We start from the raw sequence: 24,646 nt of genomic DNA on the forward strand, positions 1-24,646 counted from the left end.
GGTGTTAGTGTACTTTATAGCACAGTAGTTAGGAGCTTTATATTCCGGCGTTAGCCCATAAAGCTCTTAACTACTGACTTTTTTTGGTGGTAGGAGTCTTGTCGGTAGAGGCTCTACCGCTCAGTTCTTCCAAGACTCCAAATACCAGCGTTAGGCAAATCCCATAGAAAAGATAGGATACGCAATTGGATTAAGGGGGTCTGCGGTAGCCTGGAGTCGCGGAAAGGAAGTGAGCGGTAGACCCTTTCCTGCCTGACTCTAAATACCAGCGGGCGGTAAAAAGCAGCGTTAGGAACCCTTAACGCTGCTTTTGACGGCTAACACCAAATTCTAAATCTAGCCGTTAGCTTTTTGTAACTTTGTAATTTTTTAGGTGTAAACATAACTTTTATTATACCATAGGAATCAATGGGATATTGGGCAGCAGCGAACATGAGCTTTTGCTGCTTTCAGACTTCCATTGATTCCTATGGCATCCGCCGCCTCCAGGGTGGCGGATTGAAAAGCAGGTACGCTGGGCCGGAATAGTGGTGAGCGTACTTGGTAGTTATTTGATAAGTAGCAAATGTAGTCAGATAGTGCCGAATTTGCATCTGTAGTGACGTAAGCATCGATCCGTGTCGGACTGAGACCGGCGGATCGTATGTTACGTCACAAAATTCTACTTTTACCAGACTGTAGCCTTTGATAAATAAGGCGAATCAAGCACTCCACAATTATGCTGCGGAATTCCAGCGTATTTGCGGTCGACGGCTTGAATAGGCCCCATAGTATCTAGTATCATATCATCAGCAAAAAGAGATAGGTAGCACAGAACCCCCCCAACCCACAGACCCTCTGTTGCTGTACACATTTTTATGGCTAGGGGTTTGATGGACAGGTCAAAAAGAAGAAGGGGCAGTGAACACCCCTGTCTAGTACCCCTCTCCAGCAGGAAGGGCAAATAAGGGGCTCCATTAATTAGAATTGATGCACTTGGGCTAGCATATAATAGTTTAATTGTGTGCACAAAGAGGCCAGTGATTCCAAATTTATAGAACAGATGGTCCCAAAAGACTTTATCAAAGCCTTCTCCGCGTCCACCAGTAAAGCGCATGCTTTGGGATTGTCCGCCTCCCCCCTCTCCCCCTGTTTATTCCAGAAGTGTTTTAAAATGTATTGAATATTCATCACAGAGGTTCTCCCCTTTACAAAACATATCTAATCTTTATTTATCATGGTTGGTAGGGTCAGCGCCAGTGTATCTGCCAGAATTTTAGTTAGCAGTTTATTGTCCGAATTCATAAGGGATATTTATCAGTATGATTAGGGAAGAAGTGGGTCCCTACTGGTTTTCAGGATAACGCATATTTGTGCCTCTGTGAATTGAGCTGTGAGGTCAACGTTTCCTGTCATGATCTTATTGTATAGTATGCTGAGAGTGGGAGCTATTTCTTTCTGTAGGAGTTTGTAATATTCCCCCGGTAGTCCATCCGGACCCAGGGTCTTCTCGAGTGGTAGCGTATTTAATGTCTTCAATTTCTCTACTTCTGTAATAGGTGAATTTAGAACTTGTCAGTGTTCCTCTGAGATTTTGTGATTTTGTATAGATTGCCAGAATGTTTCTTGTCGGGATATGTCTATTTTTGTCCCTTATATATTGTTTGACAATATTCCCCAAAGGCTTTTTGGATTTCAGTTGTGTTTGTGTGTATGATATTGTTTGCTTTAATGGCATTTATACATTTATTCGGTTTGCAAAGTTTCGTAAGTCTGGCTAAAAAAAAATCTGGTTTTGTTGCTGTATCTGTAATATTTTGTCTCATGTCCCTTAGGGATTTCATGTCAGTCTATTTCTTTTTAGTGACTAAATTTGGGTTGCGTAAATATTTGCTCCTAGCGTTTAGCACCTGTCTCAGTAGATTTTTCCCTCTCAGTTTTTTCTTTTTTTAGCTTACCCGCTGAATATGAAGTTATCACCCCCCTCATCACTGCCTTACTATTTCTGTGGGATGCGTTTAGAGTTGTGTAAGTATTCCATTCACCCATTAGGAATCTTTTAAAATTTACGTCAGCATAAAGGTATGTCGGAAAGAACCACCTGTGAGTTCCCTCTCCTCTAGGTCTGAAGTTTATTTTCAGACTGATGGATGCATGGTCAGAGATAGTGGTGGTGTCCATTTTTGTGTTCGTTATGTCCGGTTGAATGATAGAGGAGGTTAGAAAATAGTCAATATGTGAGAAGGAGTCTTTTGCCGGTGTGATGCATGTGTACTCTTTTGCTTCCGGATGCCTGTTTTCCCAGATGTCAGTCAGTGCTAAAGAGTGTTTGAATTTAGATATGATAACAGAGACTCTCTTTGCATTAGGGTATGGTCTGTTGGGTTGAATTTCAGCACTAGGTTTACCAAACCTATCCGCTGGTGTTTGAGGTGCTATGTTGTAGTCCCCACCCAGATCCACAGGTGAGTCAGCAAAGTTTAGCAGTGTTATTTTGAAGGAACTCCAAAATTCCTTCTTTTGTGTGTGAGGGCCATATACTTCCCCGATAATAATGTATCTATTTTCCCATTTTAATTTGATAAGGACAAATCTACTTTCCGGATCTAGGGTTTGTTTTTCAATGACATAGTCCAGATTTTTCTGGAATAGAATGACTATTCCTCTGGCACGCTTTCCTTTATATTTTGTGTATATTACCTCTCCCACCCAACCCTGTTTTAGTTTTTGGTGCTCTATAGAATTTAGATGGGTCTCCTCTAATATGGCTATGTCTGAGTGCTGGTTTCTGAGAAATCTTAATATCGCCTTTCTTTTTATAGGAGATGTAATCCCCCCCACATCCCAGAAAATTATTTTCATATCTGAACACTAATGGGTTAAGAACCTTTGGTTACTTTGGTAGTTGTGTCTAGAGTTCCCAGAGGGGAGTCCCCTGTAATGGTTTGATGTGTGTCTTACTCATGGTTGAATATCCCAGGGAGAGAGTACAATCTTTTTGGTCCCGTTCAGCTTGGATTGGCTGTTACAGTCTGGTATTTATAAAACAGATATAGACAATAGATCTTAGAACCTTTTCAGCCAAGGCTGGACTTAACAAAAATAACCTTTTCAACAGTTTACACATCAACTGGTAACAATACAGTGCAATTAAATTAACAATCCCACAACAGCCCCCCTTCTTTCAAAAAAGGATATGTAAAGAGTGGGTTAAACCACTCAGAGTTCCTAGCGGTTCTTCATTCAGTCAGGAATGACCCTGTAGTCCTACATATCTTGTCCTGCTAATTACTCAGGTAATGGGACTTAGCTCAGGTTGCCCCTTCATCTTACTGCTGTATTTCTTCTGGGTGCTCCTTATTACATTTTGTTTGATCCAGGAACAATTGTAGGTGCTTTGGCATCTCGAATATCTTTGTGCCTTGATGTGTCTGCAGTCTAAGTCGAGCTGGGTACAGGAGGGCTACCAATTCTCCTTGGGCTATCAGATCTCTGCAATACGGGGAAAATTCTCTTCTGGTTTTGGCCACTTTTGCCGAATAGTCCGGAAAGATCTATATTCTTTTGCCTTCGTATGAGATGGATAGTAAAAGGGGGCTTATCTTAAAGGACCAGTAAACACAGTAGATTTGCATAATCAACAAATGCAAGATAACAAGACAATACAATAGCATTTACTCTGAATTTCAAATGAGTAGTAGATTCTTTTCTAACACATTTCAAAGTTATGTATATTTCCACTCCCCCTGTACCATGTGATAGCAATCAGCCAATCATAAATACATATACGTATAGTCTGTGAGTTCTTGTACATGCTCAGTAGGAGCTGGTAACTCAAAAAGTTTAAATATAAAAGACTGTGCACATTTTTTTAATAGAAGTAAATTGGAAAGTTGTTTAAAATTACATGCTGTATCTGAATCATGAAAATTTAATAAAACCTGAGTGTCCCTTTAAATACTCCTGCATGCAAGATGTAGATGTCGTGCAGAAAGCTGTCTCTTTCCTGGAGAGTTAGACTGAACTTTAGTACCTAGTTTTGTGACTGTAATGCTGTTTCTTTATAACTCTCCTCTCGGGTTCTGGTGATAGTGTGTGCTCCCTTCTCCCCTCAAGTGGCTTATGTTTCATGAGACTTGTGAATAAGGGTAGCGATTTACTATCAGGACTTCTAAACTTTTCTTTGATGGCTGTGGTATTGGCTCCTGTAATGTTAAGGGAGCGGCCTCTTCTCTGTGTTTCAGAGGACCGTTGTGTCTGTGTTTCTGGGTTAGTGCTAAAGATGGCCGCTTTTCGCCCCAATTCACTACCATTGTAGCTTGTGACTTTGGTCTCGTTCCCCTCCGCTTATTGTGGGATTATAAGATCACAGGTACTCACAGTATGTTCTATGTGGGCCCCTCGACCCTTGCCGACTCTGTGGGTCATTTTGTCTCAATGTCCGCCCTCCAGCGGTATCCGCTTATTGCTGTCCAGTGGGGAAGCTGGATGGTTGCTCCTGCCTCTAATGTTATCCCGTTAGGTTTAGAAAGGTGTCCTGTCAATGGTTCAAGGTATTCGGGGTTGTAGAAAGGTGTTTAAATCTCTTTCCTCTATTACTCGAGTGGAGATCCGTCTAGCTGCGACTGATCAGAGCGCCTGCCCACCGGAAGTCATAAAATAATGTATTTTATGTTAATGGAACACAAATTGTAAAGAAAGAAAATGTTCTCTTATGTTTTATTATTGCACTATTGCTTGCAAATATAAACCCCTGCACATAGATTACCAGTGAAATAACTGACACATACCTTAAACTTTATTACTCCCCCTTTCAAGCCTTTTAAATAACTGACACCACAACAGAGATGGAGGAAAGATCAACAGGTCGCATTTATTAAATATAAATTATTTAAATTATTTTTATTAACGTAGAAACTGTGCGCAATTCACATCATTTCCATATAATAAGCAGTTGTAGATGCGTTCACATTTCACATAAAAAGGCACAGATTCAAACTTTTCATTTGAACAGGTAATAACTAGGTATAATCAAAAACAGTTACAGTAAATAACGAGATAGCAGAAGGGGATAGGGGATATGTCCAGTCTCGGGGGTCAATTTATAGTGACAGTTGAAAAATAGCTTTCTTAAGCTATAGTAACCTATAAGGAGTCAAGTGGTTTCCCATAATCACATATTCGCCTAAGAGGAGACATCAGGGGCTCTATTGTATTCGTCCCAAATAGCTTGTATGGCTATAAAGTTTTCTGTGTTCCCTTTCTTATAAGCAGAATATTCTTCCAGCTCCAATAGTTCAGAGACCCTAGCCCTCCACATTCCCAAGGAAGGAACATCTTTAACTTTCCAGTATCTGGCTATCAGTGTTTTAACACTATTTGTGAATATCCGAAATAGGGGAAGGAGGGACTTTAGCGGTAGCCTGACAGGCTTGTTCAGAAGCCATATTAGGGGGTCAGGAGGTATCTGCATATGTAATATTTTCCCGACCTCATCTATTACCTTGTACCAAAAGTGGTTCAGGCGAGAGCACCACCACCACATGTGGCCCATGCCGCTACCCACATGACCACATCTCCAGCATCTATTGTTAGTGCTAGGGTATAGCCGGTGCATTTTACGAGGGGTTAGGTACCAGCAGTGTAGGATTTTGTAATTGGTTTCTAAAACAGATGCTGAGATAGAAGATTTTTTAGTGTTGAGGAAAATATTAACTGCTGTTTGCGGGAGGATGATCACACCCAGCTCCCTCTCCCACATTTCAATGGAATATGGCAGATTGCCTGGTAAAGGCTGGAGGATAATTTTGTAGATGGCAGAGAGAGAGTGTTGTATTGGTGAGTTTGAGAGGAAAAGTTTCTCAATGTTAGTGGGGTTTCGGGTCATGTTATTTTTATGAGTGTTGGTGTTGATATAGTTTTGGAGTCTTCTGTAGGAAAACCAGTTACGTGCCCAGTCGTAACCCTTGTCAATTAACTGCTCTTGGGTACATAGGGCGTCGTTTGTCGTAACATTGAATATTAATATGTTACCGTTAGGAGGGACCTGGGGGTGAGGACCCATCAGCGATTTTAATGAGAAATCGGAGTTGTGGAGCAGAGAAGTCAAAGGGCTCGGGTTGGAAGAGAGGCAAGGGTATTGTCGGGTAGCCCGATCCCAGACGGCAACGGTCTCTCTAGTGATCGGGTTAGGGAGCGCTTTTATTCTCGCGTGGAAGTCAGGGCTCCAACAGAGAGAAGCAAGCGGGAAATCGGGGTTTAGTTGTTCCTCAAGGCGGACCCATCTCCTCCGCCCCCCAGCAACCCCCCAGTCCAGGATTCTTTGTATAAATATGGAGACCCTATATTTGTCCAAGTCTGGTAGGCCTAGGCCTCCATGTTCTAGTAATAAAGACATGGTAGTTTTGTTGATTCTTGGAGGTCTTTTTTTCCAGACAAAAGTGCTAATTAAACTCTGTACCTGGGAAAGGTATTTGGGGGGCAGAGGCACCGGCACCGCTCCCATTATATATAGGAGTCTTGGGAAGATGTTCATTTTTATAGTGTTGATCCTGCCCCACCATGAAAGTTTCTTTGAGCCCCAGGATGATAGATCGCGCATAATTGCTGTTTTAATGGGTAAGTAGTTTTCCCGAAACAAGCTGTCGTAATTTGTAGGGAGGTAGATGCCTAGGTATTTAAGAGCACCTGCGCACCACTTTAGTGGGCAACTGTGCTTGATAGTTCTTATGGAGCGCTCAGAGAGTCCGAAAGCCAGGATCTCAGACTTAGTTTGATTTACCAGAAAGTCTGTAAGTTTATGAAATGTGGTGAGTTCTGTCAATAGCAGGGGGATTGATGATTCTGGTTCGGTAAGGGTAAAAAGGATGTCATCGGCAAAAAGTGATAGTTTATATACGTCTCCCCCCACTGTGATACCCCGAATTTCAGGAGTGTTTCTAACCTTTGAGGCAAAAGTTTCAATAAAGAGGGCGAACAGAAGCGGTGAGAGAGGGCAACCTTGGCGTGTGCCGTTTTTTATATCTATAGGTGAGGAAAGGGAGCCGTTGACTATAATACGGGCACTGGGTGAGGTATATAAAGCAAATATCCGTTTTAGGGTGGTCGTGCCTATTCCGAAGGCCTCTAGGGAAGCTCTTAAGTAAGACCAATTTACCCGGTCAAAGGCCTTTTCGGCGTCTGTTGAAATTAGTGTAGTAGGGATATTTTTATTGACGACATGCCAGATTAAATGTATATTTCGGACGGTGTTGTCCCTTGCCTTGCGCCCGGGGACAAAGCCCACTTGATCATTATGTATGAGGGTAGGGAGGAGGCGGTTGAGGCGGGTCGTTATTATTTTTGCATAGATTTTTAAGTCAGTATTAATGAGTGAGATCGGGCGGTAGTTGGTTATTAAGTCAGGGGATTTGTTGGGCTTAGGGATTATAGCAATGTGTGCTTGAAGTGATGTTGGCGAGAATGCTCCAACGTCATCTATGCTTTTGTAATATTTGAGTAGGTAGGGGGATAGTATTTCCTTAAATTGCGTGAAATAGGAGTTCCCAAACCCATCCGGGCCCGGAGCTTTCCCAGAAGGGAGGGAAGACAAAGCGTCGAGGAGTTCCTCCTCTGAGTATGGAGCGTCTAACTCGTCTCTCTGTTCAGTGGTCAGTTTGGGGAGGTTTATGTCGTTGAGATAGGCCGCTATGTCGCTGGGTGGGGGTCTGCTACACCACGCCTGAGGTTATAGAGATTATCGTAGAAGTCCCTAAAAGCTTGTGTGATTTCTGTGGTAGTGGATTTCAGAGCCCCCTCGGAGTCCCGTATACCCATTATATATTGTTTGTTCGTTCTTTTCTTGAGCTGTCGGGCCAACATCCTGCCTTGTTTATTCGCTCCTTCATAATAAATTTTCCTAAGGTACAGGGCTTTATTCTTAGCTTCAGTGCCCAGGAGTAAGCGTAGCTGGTTTCTTTTATGTGTGATACTGTCGGAGAGGGATTTATCTGTGGGGTGCGTTTTATGTATGGCCTGAAGTTTAGCAATATCATCTAGGAGTGAGTTCAAATAGATAAGTTGTTGTTTACGTTTAGCTGCCTTAATCGCAATGAGTTCTCCCCGAAGTACGCATTTGTAAGCGTTCCATATATTATGTATGTCTGTCTCAGGGATGTCGTTTCTTTGAAAATAGTCAATCATTGTCTTTTGTACCTGTAGGAGTATCTGGGGGTCTCTGAGGAGAGAGTCATCAAATCGCCAAGTAGAGGCTGAGGGATCTGTGGGACGCCAGTAGAACTGGCAGCTAATTATAGCGTGGTCTGACCACGTTATAGGACTTATGTTAGTAGATGCAATGGAAGAAAGACTAGAGATGTCTGCAAAAATATAATCTATTCTCGTGTATAGTTGGTGGGGGTTAGAGTAAAAGGTAAAGTCTTTGTCGTTGGGGTGCTGGAGGCGCCACGAGTCATGCAGTGCTAGATATGAGAGGGATTGTTTAATGTGTCAGTGTCTTGTTGGGTGTAGAGGATGTGCCTGTCGAACAGTCTAGAGCTGGGTCAAATGCTAGATTGAAGTCACCTCCTAGAATCAAGCTGCCCCTGGCTACCTCCAGGACCTTGCTGCAGAGTTGGTGAAAGAAGGGAGCGGGGTTCGTGTTGGGAGCGTACAGATTCACGAGTGTAATGGGTTTATGGTAGAGAAATCCCACTAATATTATGTATCTTCCCTCCTTGTCTTTATGGGTAGATGTCACCGTGAAAGGTAGATTTCTATGTACTAGGATCCCCACTCCATTATGTTTAGAGGTGTGAGAGGAGAAAAAACTCTTTCCAAATTTCTGAAAGCTAGCTTTGGGTTCAGATCCCCTTCTAAAGTGGGTCTCCTGAATAAAAAGGATGTCGCCCCTATGTCTCCTATAGTCTCTTAGGGCCATTGACCTTTTATGTGGGCTGTTGAGGCCTTTAGTATTATGGGAAAGAAACCTAATTTTAGTAGGTGGGTTATTCATTTGTTAGAGTGTAATTGAGGTCACTATTAAAAAAAAACTTGGTGTCGTTTTGATTCAAGAGAGGGGAAAAACCTCCCGAGACTGGACAAAAAATTAAATTAAGGAAAGAGTTCTAAAAAACAAAGCCTGAAAATTCAAACAATACACATTGACATTCATCAAACATAATGATTACAATAACTTTTGTAATAAGTGTACAAATTATTCCGCTGTACACCTTACTAGGGGGGAAGAATATCGCCTAATAAACTCTTAGGTTAGAATGTAATCTGATAATATCAGGGATGTATCATAGTATAAGATTTATATTGCTTCAGGTGGTAGATACATAAAGTATTCTGGATAAGTGGTGGGTCTAGGAGGGCTACATCATAGTTTAAATTTCCCGGGAATGGAGTTATTGTTTAGGTGTAATTTTAAGAGGGCTCATTTCTGGGGGATGTCTAACTTCAAACAATTAGGGGCAGGTAAGACTTATGTAATTGTGCATCCAATCCTGTCAGTACAAGAAGATGTCTTAGTTTATTACTTAACTGTCTAACAGGGAATCTCCTGGCCATAGTTATCAGCTAGGGGAAAACGGGACCCACCAAAAGGGTAACGGATACCGTTTAAGACCCCATATGGGAAGGGGTATAAAACATTTAGTAGCATAGTCTACCGTAAGGGATCACCCGGAATCCACCTGAGGGGGGCCAAGTAAGCTAGGAGGGCTTCTAGGTAAATACATTACAACAACAATTTGTAAAAATACATGCATGGGTAGTTGAACAATATAAACAGTAGGTGAAATTGCCATGTAACAAAAAACAACAAGTGATATAAAGTTCAGTGAACCATTAAGTGAAGTCTAACCACAGTAGTCCATCTTAGATATGAAAATATACATAAATCATATTGAACAAGAAGCATAAAGAGAAAGCTATAGGTATAACTTGTGTCCTTGTGTGGGTTAGACAGTCTGTAATCTGAGCAAATTAAGAGAGATCATGTTAGAAGGCTATACATTACCAATGTGAGTCCAACCTTCTGATATCCGCTACTGCCGTAGTAGTTGAGATAAAAAGAAAACATTGGTTTGCGAAGGTGCAAACGTGCGTCACATCTTGTGCAGCTGGCTTGGGCCCATTCCGGTTCTCAGAGTGTACCGGGCAGAAAACAATGATGAGACTTGGTAGAGGTATTATTTCATAGCGGCGGTGCTCCGTCTCTTGATGGCATATTGTCCACTTTTCTTCTCTTTGGCTGAGCCCTTTGCCACTGGGGTCTCTGTTCCAATGGGCGTGAGGGTCCTGGCTCTGTTGATACAGAGGGCGAGATGACATTTGCATCAGCTGGAGTGTTGAATGGAATATTGAGAGATCTAGATAAGTGTTCAAGGTCGTTATAGTCTTTATAAATTATTTGTGAGCCGTTGTGATTGATTATTAAACTAAAGGGAAATCCCCAGCGATACTTGATGCGATGTTCCTGTAGAGCACTTGTGATGAACTTGACCTCCTTGCGCCTTTGGATCGTGTAAGGGCTGAGGTCCTGATATATCTGGAGGGAGTGACCCTGGTAAGATATAGACTGTCGTGTCCTAGCTGCCTGCCAGATAGTATCTTTTGTAGTGAAGCGTAGGAATCTAACAATAACATCTCGTGGAGGTAATGGTGGTTTAGGTAGAGGGCGTAGTGCTCTATGTGCCCTATCCAGGTCTTCAGCTAGCAACAGTGGGGAGTTAGGGGATAGATGGTGGGCTAGGCCGAAAATATAGTTTTTAAGTTGTTCAGGAGATACGTCTTCTGGGATACCGCGGAATCTTAAATTATTTCTGCGGCCGCGGTTATCCAAGTCCTCTACTTTGTCTTGAAGGGACTGTACCATGGAGTCCTGGATAGAGATTTGTTGCGTGTTGGAGCTGACCAAATTATTCAGGGTCTCTTGGCCCTCTTCTAAGCATTCCAAACGTGCCCCTATCTCATTCAGGTCTCTCTTCAAGTCTCTCATCTCTTCTTTAATAAATGGTTTAAGCGATTCTAAGTCTGATTTGGAAGGTAAGGTAGCTAGTCTCTCCTGTATGGCCTGTAGAGGGTCTTGGTGGCTGTTTGCAGACTCTAATGGGCATGGTGGACCCAGTGGGTCGGGGGTTCCCCCTGTAGCCATCGATGTTGTGTCAGTAGACTGAAAGAAGGACGAAACTGAAGGAGTCTGGGTTGATGCCTTGGAGGGTTTGTCTGATTTTTGCCCTTTTTTAGGGGTCATAGTGGTTCCGTGTCCCCTGCTGGTGGGATTTATGCAGTGAGAAGCTGCCTCCTTTAGGAGTGATGTGATGGCGGGAATTAGCAGTGTATCCTGTTAACGGGCAGAGGGTGTGGTGGTCTAGTTTGCAGGGAGAAGTAATGAGGGATTAGCGTAGCACAGGCTGTGCTAGCTGAAACTGGTTGATTGTGGAGCTTATGAAGCCTGCAGTATATTATTGTTCCTCTTTGTTGCTATGTTAAATGCAAATAGTCCGGTATGGGCCAGCCAGACCCAGGAGATGAGGACCTCGTGGTTACTTGCACGGGAGAGAGGCCTATTTTGTGTGTGCCCGATAGAGCAGAGTGTAAGGACTGGCCACGTGGGAAGCGTGTATCGCAAGTGGCGGCTGGAAAGATTAATATAGGGAAGGCTGTCTCTGTTAGCTCCAGACACCTATGGCATTAACTAGGGTCAGTACCTCAACTTCCCCTGATCGAGCGTTGAGCGGTCCCCAGGGAGGGCTGTTAGGTAAAACCGTTATCGCGGGTCAGCTGGCCTGTAATGGCGCCGCCTCCTGCAGCCTCCGAGGTGATCCGGGAGTTAGTTTTAGCTCCTACTCACAAAAGGAGCGCAAGCTTGGGGCAGTGTCTTGACCTCCTCGGTCTGTTTTGGTGCTAGTGTCCGGCTAGAGCACCCGGACCATCTAAGTTGGAGACTCAGTTGTAGGGCTGCTTCCCTGTAAGTGCCGCGGGAATCCGGCGGTCCCCAAATGCTCACGTTGTTAAGAAGGGCTGGTATTCCAGGTGGCCCGTTGACAAGTCAGCCTCCGACAACCATTTACACCTTCTGGGGCTATTTCCTGACTTGGCAAAAGAGGCTAAGAGTAAAGGCTGACACGGAGCCTTTCTAATGTGCGGCCATGTCCCTGCACGGCTTGGCTCCGCCCCCATTAAATATAAATTATAATCAAATACTGTCACCCTCAGGAGGTTAACTTTTAACTAACTGGCATATTTAAATATGCGTGGCGGAATAGAGGTATCAGCCTAGATTTCAAATTGGACATGGCGGAGCCCCCTGGATGACTCCGCCCCATCAAATAGCAAGCTAAGGGGGTAAAAGGAGTTCTCCTGGCCTACCTACCTGTGAGGAAAGGCACACTAGACCCGCTCCTCGTGTCATCGCCAATCCTACCAGCCTGACCATCACTCCACCCCAAAACTGCAAGTAAGGCCGCTACCTCTTGCCGCGGGAGCGAACAACACTCCTACTCATAAGGACAGCCGCTCAACCCATATAAAAGACTGGTGGGGTACAAAATTGAAAACACAGGGTCTTACAAAAGGCTGGCTTGACTAACCCTACCAAAGCCGTCCTAACTACAGTAACACAAGGAAGCTGTCTACTCATTCTACCCGCTTTTCAATCTTAAGGGTGGGAGGGTGGGCAACTCAGACTTCTATAAGTATGCACCACAGGAAAGATGCAAAAACTTCCAGAACCACTGCTCTTAAACTACTGGTAAGTTACTCCCCCTTTACTACAACATTGTTGCCATACCCCTTAAACACTACTTCACATTCTCATCCCTACCATACTTCAGCCCTTAATATGCTTCAAGCTTACTAGGGGCTTTACACTAGCATTGTTATTTTAGTATTTATTGTTGAAGACTAAATCTAAGTAGGCTGATGGGATATACCATTGCTATAAAACAATATTGCCAGATGGCTTAAGACACGTGAAAACTCCTGAGCTCACCTAGGATTACTCTTTAAAGGGACATAAAACTAGTTGGGATAGAGACAAAATATAATAATATGTACTTTAATTGCTTTACCTGTAAATTTATACAGCAGTGCCTCGCTATTAACCCTTTGTTTTTAGTTTCTCAATTGTAAAGCTCTAACTACCCCCACACATTTCCTTCTATGACTGCATCTATATCTATTGTTCATTTGTAGAATGCAAAAGTGAATAGGGATTTTCTGCTGTAGCATGCCTAGAAGCTGTGAACTCAGTTGAAATACAATGCCTGTGTCTAAACACTGATAAGAGGGGTGGAGTTGGCTGCTCCAGGCAGCTTAGCTATGTAATTCATTTTGCTTATTTTTGAAAATGATTTTAAATAATTGCCAGCAATTTTTAAACATTTTTTTTATGCAAACTATTTGAATTAATTATCCCTTTTAGGATATGCAGAAATCTCAACTTGTTTTATAATTAGGATACTAAGAGAACTGAGCAAAATTGATAATAGAAGTAAATTGGAAAGTTGCTTAAAATGTCATGTTCTATTTAATCAATTTAAGGTGACAGTCTACTTAGGAAATTGTTATTGTTTAAATAGATAGATGATCCCTTTATTACCCAATTTTGCATAACCAACATTTTTATATTAATACACTTTTTACCTTTTGAGAGACTTCCATTTTAGACAATCAGTGCTGACTCATAAATAACTCCAGGGCAGTGAGCACGTTATCTATATGGCACACATGAACTGTCTAACTATGAAAAACTATAAAATGCATTCATATAAGAGGCAACCTTCAGGGACTTAGAAATTAACCTATGAGCCTACCTAGGTTTAGCTTTAAAAAAAGAATACCAAGAGAACAAAGCAAATTTGACAATAAAAGTAAATTGGAAAGTTGCTTAGGATTGCATGCCCTATCTGAATCATAAAAGGTTATTTTTTATTGACTGCCCCTTTAAGTTTAATTTAGACTTTACTGGCCCTTTAATGAAAGCTCCAGAGCAGCAATGCACTCATGGGAACTAGCTGAACATAAAGTGAGCCAATGACAAGAGACATGTGTGTAGCCACCACAAGCTAGCTCCTAGTAGTGCATTGCTGCTCTTGAGCCTACTTAGGTATGTTTTATAACAAAGCATACCAAGAAAACATTGATAAAGGAAGTACATTAAAACATTTCTTATAAATTGCATGCTGTATCTGAACCATGAAAGTTTTAATTTTGACTTTTATGTCCCTTTAATGCTGTGTCTTTATACTGCAGAGTCCCAGAGGACAGTATAAAATATCCAATAGATAAAGACCTTTGGCAGCAGACACACAACACGCCCTACAGGAAAAAAAAAAAAAAAAAGATTAAAAGAAGAAACACTAAATGGGATGAAAATAAAATTGTGTAAATAAATAGAAAAAAAAATTAAACTAGTGGGCTGGAACCTACTATATTAGAGACCCCTTGAAGGCTTGGCAGCTAGCACATAAACTATTCATATTTATTTACCTATTTATGGGAATCCAGGATTTTGGGAACGCTCGCCTTTTTGACTTACACAAACTTTATACAAGGTGGGTAGATTTTCCCTTTTGGGCATCTATCAATCCCTCCTACAGCCACATATACTAAATTACAGCCCCTGATATTAAAGAGTTGGGGAAGGGAAGGGTTAACGGAGATAATATGAGCAGCAGTTTGCGAGGGATTGGAAAAAACAAAAAAAGCTACCTTGTTGGCAACATTCAGGGAATCACAAATACGGATCCTACACCGATCTTATTTGACACCAAGGGGGTTGGCCAAATGGATTGATAATTGTGTTAAATGTTCTGTTCACGCATCTACTGTGCTACATTATTTTTGAACATGCCCATTACTTAATCAGTTATGGAGTAAGCTCCAATACTGGATCAACAGAACACTAGACATACATATAGAACTTCTTCCTCAACATATCCTATTCTTGCAATGGGATAATAAATATAGGCAATTTAGCTCTGTACTTATTCTAATAGTCCTACTTGCCAGAAAGTGTATTCTCCAGATTTGGATAAAGCAAATGATACCCTCTGTCTATTTTTTTAGAAACATGTTAAAATTGCAGATGTTTACAGAACAATTGGATGTGAGGGCAGATGTTCAAAATAGATTGGATCTCTTTCTCCGTAAGTGGCGTAAGCTAATTCTAACGTTTGAGCTGGAAGTGAAAAAGCAGCATTTAACACCGTTTCAAAATGCAGTGATTTCTATGGAAGAGACTTTAAAGGGAGAAAGGTCTAATGTATTTGCCTCTGTTTAAAATGGCTTTCACTTTCCCCCATCCTCCATCTTCCCCCCCCCCTTTTTTTCTCTCACTCTCCGATCACTTATATCTGATTGCTGGGACCCTTCACTAACTTTGTTACTCACACACCGATCAGAAGTATCACGGTTTCCATTTCTCTGATGAGGCAGACAGGAATCACCAGAATTCAACCCGATCGAGTACGATCGGGTTGATTGACACCTCCCTGCTGGCGGCCGATTGGCCGCAAGTCAGCAGGGGGCGGCGTTGCACCAGCAGCTGGTTCAATGTTAAATGCGGAGAGCGTATTGCTCTCCGCATTCAGCGAGGTCTTGCGGACCTGATCCGCACTGTTGGATCAGGTCCGCAAGACCTTTGATAAATAGGCCCCAAAGTATTCTCTAATAAAAATACAGAGGATAAATGGATAACATTTAAAACTTTGTTAAATAAATATACATATCAACAGATACCATATGGTTATAAAAATAAAAAATCCAAGACAATGTGGCTAAATAAAAATGTGCTAAGAGAAATTAGGAAAAAACGTAGGGCATTTAAATTATTCAAAGAAAATAGTACAGACTCAACATTCCATATTTATAAGGAATGTAACAAGCATGCAAAAAAGCAATCAAATTAGCCAAAATTCAAAATGAAAAATTAATTGCAAAGGATTTTAAATCTAACCCTAAAAGGTTCTTTAAGTAAATAAATAGCAAAAAATCTAAGAAAGACAATATATGTACATTAAAATGCGTGGAGGGTAGCATGATTAACAGTGACAGGGAGAAGGCTGAGGTACTAGACCAGTTTTTTTTCTACAGTATACATAAAAGAGGAACCATTGGATGATACTTTGGAACAAAATAGAAGATGCCATCCCATACCATTAACTGGGTTATGTATAGACGATATCAGGAAAAAAATTGATAATATTCAGGTAAATAAAACTCCAGGCCCAGATGGAATACACCCAAGGGTGTTAAGGGAACTTAGCACTGTTATAGACACGCTGAATCCGCATGGAGTGGACGGACAGGAGTCTGGAACATCGGCCGCAGTGATCCTAAGCCTGAGGTGTTGTCGAGGGGTGTTAAAGGGAGCTGAGAGACGCCGGAATTTTGGGTGAGATTGAGAAATACACCTATGGTGTTTAGAGTTGACACAAGTACCGATGTATGCTATTGCCAATAGTGAGAGACTTTGAGAAATTGTTAGTGATACACCGCAGCTTGGGGCATGTGACAAAGTGAATGATAGCACTGTACTTTACCTTCTGTGGGCATCAGCCCTTATGTATACACAAAGTAACGAGGAATATAAATACCGATAGAAGGTTTAAAGTCCTTTGTGTTTGTTGGGGAAGTTGTTAACGGTATTGATCCGGACATAACTCATTTTTTAAGCAGTTACTGTAGTGTTGTACTGGGGCATTTTCCTTTTTCTAATTGCTATTTATGAGGAATAGATCATGTCAAACTATTCTAATTAGATTCTATGGGGAAGAAGTAAAATATAGATAAAGGGGAATCAGTTGATGTGATATACTTAGATTTTGCAAAGGCGTTTGATACAGTGCCACATGAGAGATTAATGCACAAAATGAAGGGACTGGGAATAGCTGAAAATGCTAGCTCATGGATAAATAACTGGATAAAAGATAGAGAGCAACGAGTAGTAAATGGATCATACTCAGATTGGACAAAGGTAATCAGTGGAGTCCCCCAGGAATCAGTACTGGGCCCTGTTCTTTTTAATATTTTTATAAATGACTTGGAGCAAGGATTAAATAGCGACATCTCTATTTTTGCAGATGATACTAAGTTAAGTAAGGTCATTAGGTCAGAGCAGGATGAACTTTCGTTACAAAGGATCTGCAAAAAATTAGAAGTATGGGTAGGTAAATGGAAAATGAGATTTAATACGGAAAAATGCAAGGTTCTACATTTTGGAAGTAAAAATAAACAGGAGGAAAGGGATTTGAGAGTAGTAATAGATAAGAACCTAAGGATGGGTGCACAATGCAGGGCAGCGGCTTCAAAGGCTAATAAGATACTAGCATGTATTAAAAGAGGCATTGATTCAAGGGAGGAAAGCATAATTTTGTCACTATATAAAGCTCTGGTAAGAACTCACCTTGAGTATGGAGTGCAGTTCTGGGGACAGATTGCAAAAAAAGATATTGCAGAACTAGAAAAAGTTCAGAGAAGGGCCAAAAAGCTAATAAGGGGATTGGAGAATTTAAGCTATGAGGAGAGGCTAGTCCAAACTGTGTCTGTTTTCTTTAGAAAAAAGGCGCTTGAGAGGTGACATGATTACTTTATATAAATATATTCAAGGCCCATATACAGAGATGGCAGAAGCTCTGTTTATTCCAATAAAATTGTTTGTGACAAGAGGTCACAATTTAAGGTTGGAGGAAAGGAGATTTTATCTCCTGCAACGGAAATGTTTTTTCACTGCAAGAGCAATAAAATGGTGGAACTCATTACCAAAGGAGGTAGTGAATGCCAATACCCTAGATACATTTAAAAATAATTGGATACATTTCTGTCTATTAACAAAATTCATAGATATGATTGATAGTATTAAATGGGTCACCTTTTAGTGGGATTATTTAAGCTTAACTGGAGCTTTTTGTAAGTATTTTAGATTTGTATAGGTTGAACTCGATGGACTTCGGTCTTTTTTCAACCTAATCTACTATGTTACTATGATACTATGTTACTATGTATAAATGAAGGGAAATGTGAACTATGTAATAGATCTGTAATGTTCACTGTCACTGATACTGATGATCTTATAATAGAATGACATAAGTAGTTTTGATGAAGCCCAAACTATATTGTATGTATGTTAGTATCTTGCTCTATGATTTGTAAATCCTTCAATAAAAAAGGCATAAGCATCCACCACAAGCGTCCATTTGCCTCCCCGCCTTGGATTTTCCTCACCACCTGGAGTACAATTTTTTTTTTTTTAATTCCCTTGAATGTAGCTCCATTTTAGAGGAAGAAGCACCATATTCTGGAAGTTACATAGGATTCTGGAATTTATAGTTCACTTTTTTTCCTCTCAGTATTGGGTGGCTGCATTTTACAGTGGTGGAGAGTGAGCTCATGAGGTCATGCACCCTTCTCCATGCTGTATGTGTGTACTATATAGGGGGAGATTAATTAAGCTGAGGCGGAAAGGGGCGCACATACGCGCCTCTGTCCGCCGCAGCTCGTCTCTGGTGGGCTGAATTCCCCTGGCAGAATTCAGCATTGCACACAAGCGTTATTTTGGGCTTGCGTGCAATCCCGCCCCCTGCCCGCATACAGCCAATCACGCACGGGCAGGAGCTGTCAATCTCCCTGGTCGGAATATACCGGGGTGATTGAAATTCACCACTTTAGAGGTGGCAAAAGGTTAGGAAAGCAGCGGTCTGCTTGTTAAATATGTCATGCAGGTTCTCTTGTGAGAACCTGCAGTCGTATGGGGTCGAAAGTCTTGCAAAGCCTTTGATAAATCAACCCCATAGTATAAGGTATCTCAATTCAAATGGCAATGTGCTCCGAGTAAATAATTTTTGTGCAGATTCCTCCTACTCACATACTGGAATTGTTTGTTAAAAGTTTTGGCAATAGCACAAATAGAGCAATATTTATTTTGCATATTTTAGGTAATGTACTGTTAGCGGTTTTAGGCTTTTTATGTAAAAGTTAACTTACATTGAGGGAGTTTACAAGTTGTGCGGTATAGCTGTAGCGTACACACCGTGCAAAATGGGTTCATACCACTATTTCTATACCGCAGCCATTAAAAATGACAAAAAAGCTTTCTTTTGTTGTGCGGTATGCTGCGGTTAACATAAAGCCCTAGTCTAATAACCTCTAATCTGCAGCCCCCACACATCGCTACTACTAAAATAAATCAATTAATCCCTAAACCACCGGCCAACCGCATCGCCAACACTAAATAAAGTTTTTCACCCCTAAACCGCCGACCCCCCACAAACTTATGACAAACTTATGACAAACTTAATTAAACTATTAACCCCTAAACCTATCACCCGCTAACTTTAAATTTAAGTTAGAATATAACTGCCTTAAAATAAATAAAAACTTACCTGTGAAATAAAAAAAAAAACTAAGCTTAAAGGGACACTGAAGACAAAAAATTTCTTTCATGATTGAAATAGAACATTAAATTTATATCAACTTTCTAATTTACTCCTATTATCAATTTTAATTCGTTCTCTTGCTAGCTTTATTTTAAAAGCAGGAATGTAAATGTTAGCAGTCAGCCCATTTTAGGTTCAGTACCATGGATGGCGCTTGCTTATTGGAGGCTTACATTTACCCACCAATAAGCAAGCATAACCCAGGTTCTCAACCAAAAATGGGCCGGCTCCTATGCATTACATTCCTGCTTTTAAAATAAAGATAGCAAGAGAACAAAGAAAAATTGATAATAGAAGTAAATTAGAAAGTTGCTTAAAATGGCATGCTCTATCTGAATCATGAAAGAAAAAATGTGGGTTTAGTGTCCCTTTAAACTATAAATATAACATAACATTACTATTTAAAAAAATAAAAGATACCAAAAATAAAAAAAACCTAAATTACAAAATGAAAAAATCCTAACACTACGAAAAAACAAACAAAAGCCTAACGTTACAAAAAATAACAAAATCTAAAATTGCACAAAATAACAAACTCTAAAATTACGAAAAATAAAAAAAAATCTAAGATTACATAAAATAATAAACAAAATTATCTAAAATAAAAAATGAAACCTAATCTAATACTAATACCCCTATAAAAAAGACACCCCAAAATAAAAGCACCCCCTAATCTAACACTAAACTACCAATAGCCCTTAAAAGGGCCTTTTGTAGGGGATTGCCCTAAATTTAATGCCCTAAAGGGGCATTTGTATGGGCATTGCCCTTAAAATGGCAATCAGCTCTGTTACTGCCCATTAAAAAAATAAAAAGCCCTAATCTTAAAAAAAACACCCCCCCAAAAAAAACAAAAACCTAACACTAACCCCAAAATAGGTACGTACCATTCCTGAAGTCCAGCGGTGAATGTCTTCTTTCAGTGGGCGGCAGATTAGGAGTTTATAGGTTTATTTAGGGAGTTGCCATGTGAGGGGTTGGTGGTTTAGGGGTTAATAGGTTTATTATAGTATTTGCGATACATGGGGTGGCGGTTTAGGGGTTAATAATTTAATTTAGGTAGTTGCGATGTGGGTGGTGGCAGATTAGGTGTTAATAGGTTTATTATAGTATTTCTGATGCGGGGGATGGCGGTTTAGGGGTTAATACTTTAATTTAGGTAGCCGTGATGTGGGCTGGCGGCAGATTAGGGGTTAATAGGTTTATTTAGGGAGTTACGACGTGGGGCTTTGTGTTTTAAGGGTTAATATGTTTATTAGAGTATTTGCAATGCGGGAGGATGGCGGTTTAGGGGTTAATACTTTAATTTAGGTAGTCGCAATGTGGGTGGGTGCTGTATTAGACGTTAATAGGTTTATTATAGTATTTGCAATGCGGGTGGATGGCAGTTTTAGCAGTTAAGTAGTTTATGGGTGTTAGTGTACTTTGTAACAAATTTTTTTATGAGTTTTGTGAAACATTTTGGTCTTTGATTGCAGAATGGATCGCTGCGGTATAGGATATAACGACCACGTAAAAGCCATACCACACCACTTGTAATATCGGTGAGCTGACCATTCTGCACTCAAAGACCATATTTTTAGTGGTAAAGCTGTACCGCATAACTTGTAAGCTCCCTCATTGTTTCTTTTTTGTTTGATTGTGTTTTTCTTCTTTTTAATTGTATAATGCAACTGATTCAATAAACATAGCATTTTTAATAAATAATACTACATGCTCCTATGTTCCTTTATAAGTTAGGAGTCTGCATACAGACATTCATTTTAATACACCCCCCCCAAAAAAAAAAAAAAATGTGTAAAAGTGTATTAAAGTTTAGCATATAATGACTCTAAAATTTATACTTTAATTCAACCCCTGATTTATATATATATATATATATATATATATATATATATATATATATATATATATATATATATATATACACACAGGCGTACCTCAGAGATATTGCTGGTTCTGTTCCAAAGCAAATATAGCAATAAAGTGAGCCACAAATAACAATAATATTTACACTATACTGTAGTCTATTAAAGTGCCATCTAACATTTGAGTTATGTGTATATTATAAAAGGACCAACTGAGGTAAAACAGTGTGTGAATTTTTTTTTTTAAATACAATTTTTAATACAATTTCCAGAAATCTGCAAAATTACTTACACTTTAGTGTTGCCAAGTGTAACCTGCTCTACCCCCTTATTAGTGTCCTACTCCAAGCCTTGTGGTATCATGAAACAAAGTGTGCACATGACGATAATTACTTATGCAAGTAAGGGTGTTGAGGTACTGCTATTTATTATCAAGAGGCTTGCTTGTTTCCATGGGGATAATTTCACATGCTTTGTGAAAACTACAGCATTATACTGTGCACTACTTTAGTCAGGTGCCATGTGACTGTGCCCCATACCGTGCATGTGCACAAGTGCATTCTGCTGAAGCTATGGCCTGGATAACACTTTCCATATATGGGGGGGGGGGGGGCGGAATTGCTACAAACAAAACTATTCCTGCATTAAAGGGGTTAATGGGGGTTAAAACAAAAACCGTTTCACAGCTAAGCTTTAGCTGCATTATAGTTAGTTCATACTGTTTTATGTTCCTTTAAGTGTGCAATAGCATTATGTCTAAAAAAATATTGTACATACCTTAATTAAAAAAATACTTTATTGCTAGAAATTGCTACTTTCATCTGAGCTTTCAGTGAATCATAATCTTTTTGCTGATGGTGTCTATATATAGGTGTGTATATGTGTGTATTCATGTGAGTTTATGTGTCTTTATAAGATGGAAAAATGGCACCGAAAGACTTGCTCGAAAGAGACCTTCAATTTGTAAAAAATCCATCTATCTACCTATTTATTTTGTGTGTGTGTTTATTGTCTGGGCATATTTCATATTATTGCGCCCCCCCAGAATATTTTCTACGGAAACTTATGGCCACAGGATAGTAGTCACCTAACAACAGATTGTATCTTTTATTTAACTAATTTCTTTATTAAAAAAACATTCTTCACAGAAAATAGACATCAATACTGATGTTTTACATATTTTAGAGACTAGTTGCCTTCCTCTGGAGTTTCAATAAAGATTGGATTATACTCATGCAGCAAGAAACTCTTGTTATTAGTGATGTCACGAACATAACATTTTCGGTTCGCGAACGGCGAACGCGAACTTCCGCAAATGTTCGCGAACGGGCGAACCGGGCGAACCGCCATAGACTTCAATAGGCAGGCGAATTTTAAAACCCACAGGGACTCTTTCTGGCCACAATAGTGATGGAAAAGTTGTTTTAAGGGGACTAAAACCTGGACTGTGGCATGCCGGAGGGGGATCCATGGCAAAACTCCCATGGAAAATTACATAGTTGATGCAGAGTCTGGTTTTAATCCATAAAGGGCATAAATCACCTAACATTCCTAAATTGTTTGGAATAACGTGCTTTCAAACATCAGGTATGATGTTGTATCGATCAGGTAGTGTAAGGGTTACTCCCGCTTCACAGTGACAGACCAAACTCCCGCAGCGGGTAAAACATCTAAATAGTTTCTAAATTTTGTCCTGAGTTTAGAAATACCCAATGTTAACATGTTCTTTGCTTTTTTTGCAAGTTATAGGGAAATAAATACAAGAAGCACTTTGCTATTTCAAAACCACTTTTTTTTAAAATAAGCGCTAGTTACATTGGAACCCTGATATCTGTCAGGAATACCTGAATATCCCTTGACATGTATATATTTTTTTAGAAGACATCCCAAAGTATTGATCTAGGCCCATTTTGGTATATTTCATGCCACCATTTCACCGCCAAATGCGATCAAATAAAAAAAAATAGTTCACTTTTTCACAAACTTTAGGTTTCTCACAGAAATTATTTACAAACAACTTATGCAATTATGGCATAAATGGTTGTAAATGCTTCTCTGGGATCCCCTTTGTTCAGAAATAGCAGACTTATATGGCTTTGGCATTGCTTTTTGGTAATTAGAAGGCTGCTAAATGCCACTGCGCACCACACGTATTTTATGCCCAGCAGTGAAGGGGTTAATTAGGGAGCATGTAGGGAGCTTGTAGAGTTAATTTTAGCTTAAGTGTAGTGTAGTAGACAACCCAAAGTATTGATCTAGGCCCATTTTGGTATATTTCATGACACCATTTCACCGCCAAATGCGATCAAATAAAAAAAAAATGTTCACTTTTTCACAAACTTTTGGTTTCTCACAGAAATTATTTACAAACAACTTATGCAATTATGGCATAATGGTTGTAAATGCTTCTCTGGGATCCCCTTTGTTCAGGAATAGCAGACTTATATGGCTTTGGCGTTGCTTTTTGGTAATTAGAAGGCTGCTAAATGCCACTGCGCACCACACGTGTTTTATGCCCAGCAGTGAAGGGGTTAATTAGGGAGCATGTAGGGAGCTTGTAGAGTTAATTTTAGCTTAAGTGTAGTGTAGTAGACAACCCAAAGTATTGATCTAGGCCCATTTTGGTATATTTCATGACACCATTTCACCGCCAAATGCGATCAAATAAAAAAAAAATGTTCACTTTTTCACAAACTTTTGGTTTCTCACAGAAATTATTTACAAACAACTTATGCAATTATGGCATAATGGTTGTAAATGCTTCTCTGGGATCCCCTTTGTTCAGGAATAGCAGACTTATATGGCTTTGGCGTTGCTTTTTGGTAATTAGAAGGCTGCTAAATGCCACTGCGCACCACACGTGTTTTATGCCCAGCAGTGAAGGGGTTAATTAGGGAGCATGTAGGGAGCTTGTAGAGTTAATTTTAGCTTAAGTGTAGTGTAGTAGACAACCCAAAGTATTGATCTAGGCCCATTTTGGTATATTTAATGCCACCATTTCACCGCCTAATGCGTTCAAATTTAAAAAAAAACTTGACTTTGGCGTTGCTTTCTGGTAATTAGAAGGCCGCTAAATGCTGATGCGCATCACACGTGTATTATGGCTAGCAGTGAAGGGGTTAATTAGGTAGTTTGTAGGGAGCTTGCAGGGTTAATTTTAGCTTTAGTGTAGAGATCAGCCTCCCACCTGACACATCAGACCCCCTGATCCCTCCCAAACAGCTCCCTTCCCTCCCCCACCCCACAATTGTCCCCGCCATCTTAAGTACTGGCAGAAAGTCTGCCAGTACTAAAATAAAAGGTTTTTAAATTATTATTTTTATAGCATATTTACATATGCTGTGGTGTAGCATCCCCCAACCTCCTTGATCCCCC

Source organism: Bombina bombina, chromosome 8 (assembly GCF_027579735.1).
Source record: "Bombina bombina isolate aBomBom1 chromosome 8, aBomBom1.pri, whole genome shotgun sequence".
NCBI classification, from domain to species: domain Eukaryota; kingdom Metazoa; phylum Chordata; class Amphibia; order Anura; family Bombinatoridae; genus Bombina; species Bombina bombina.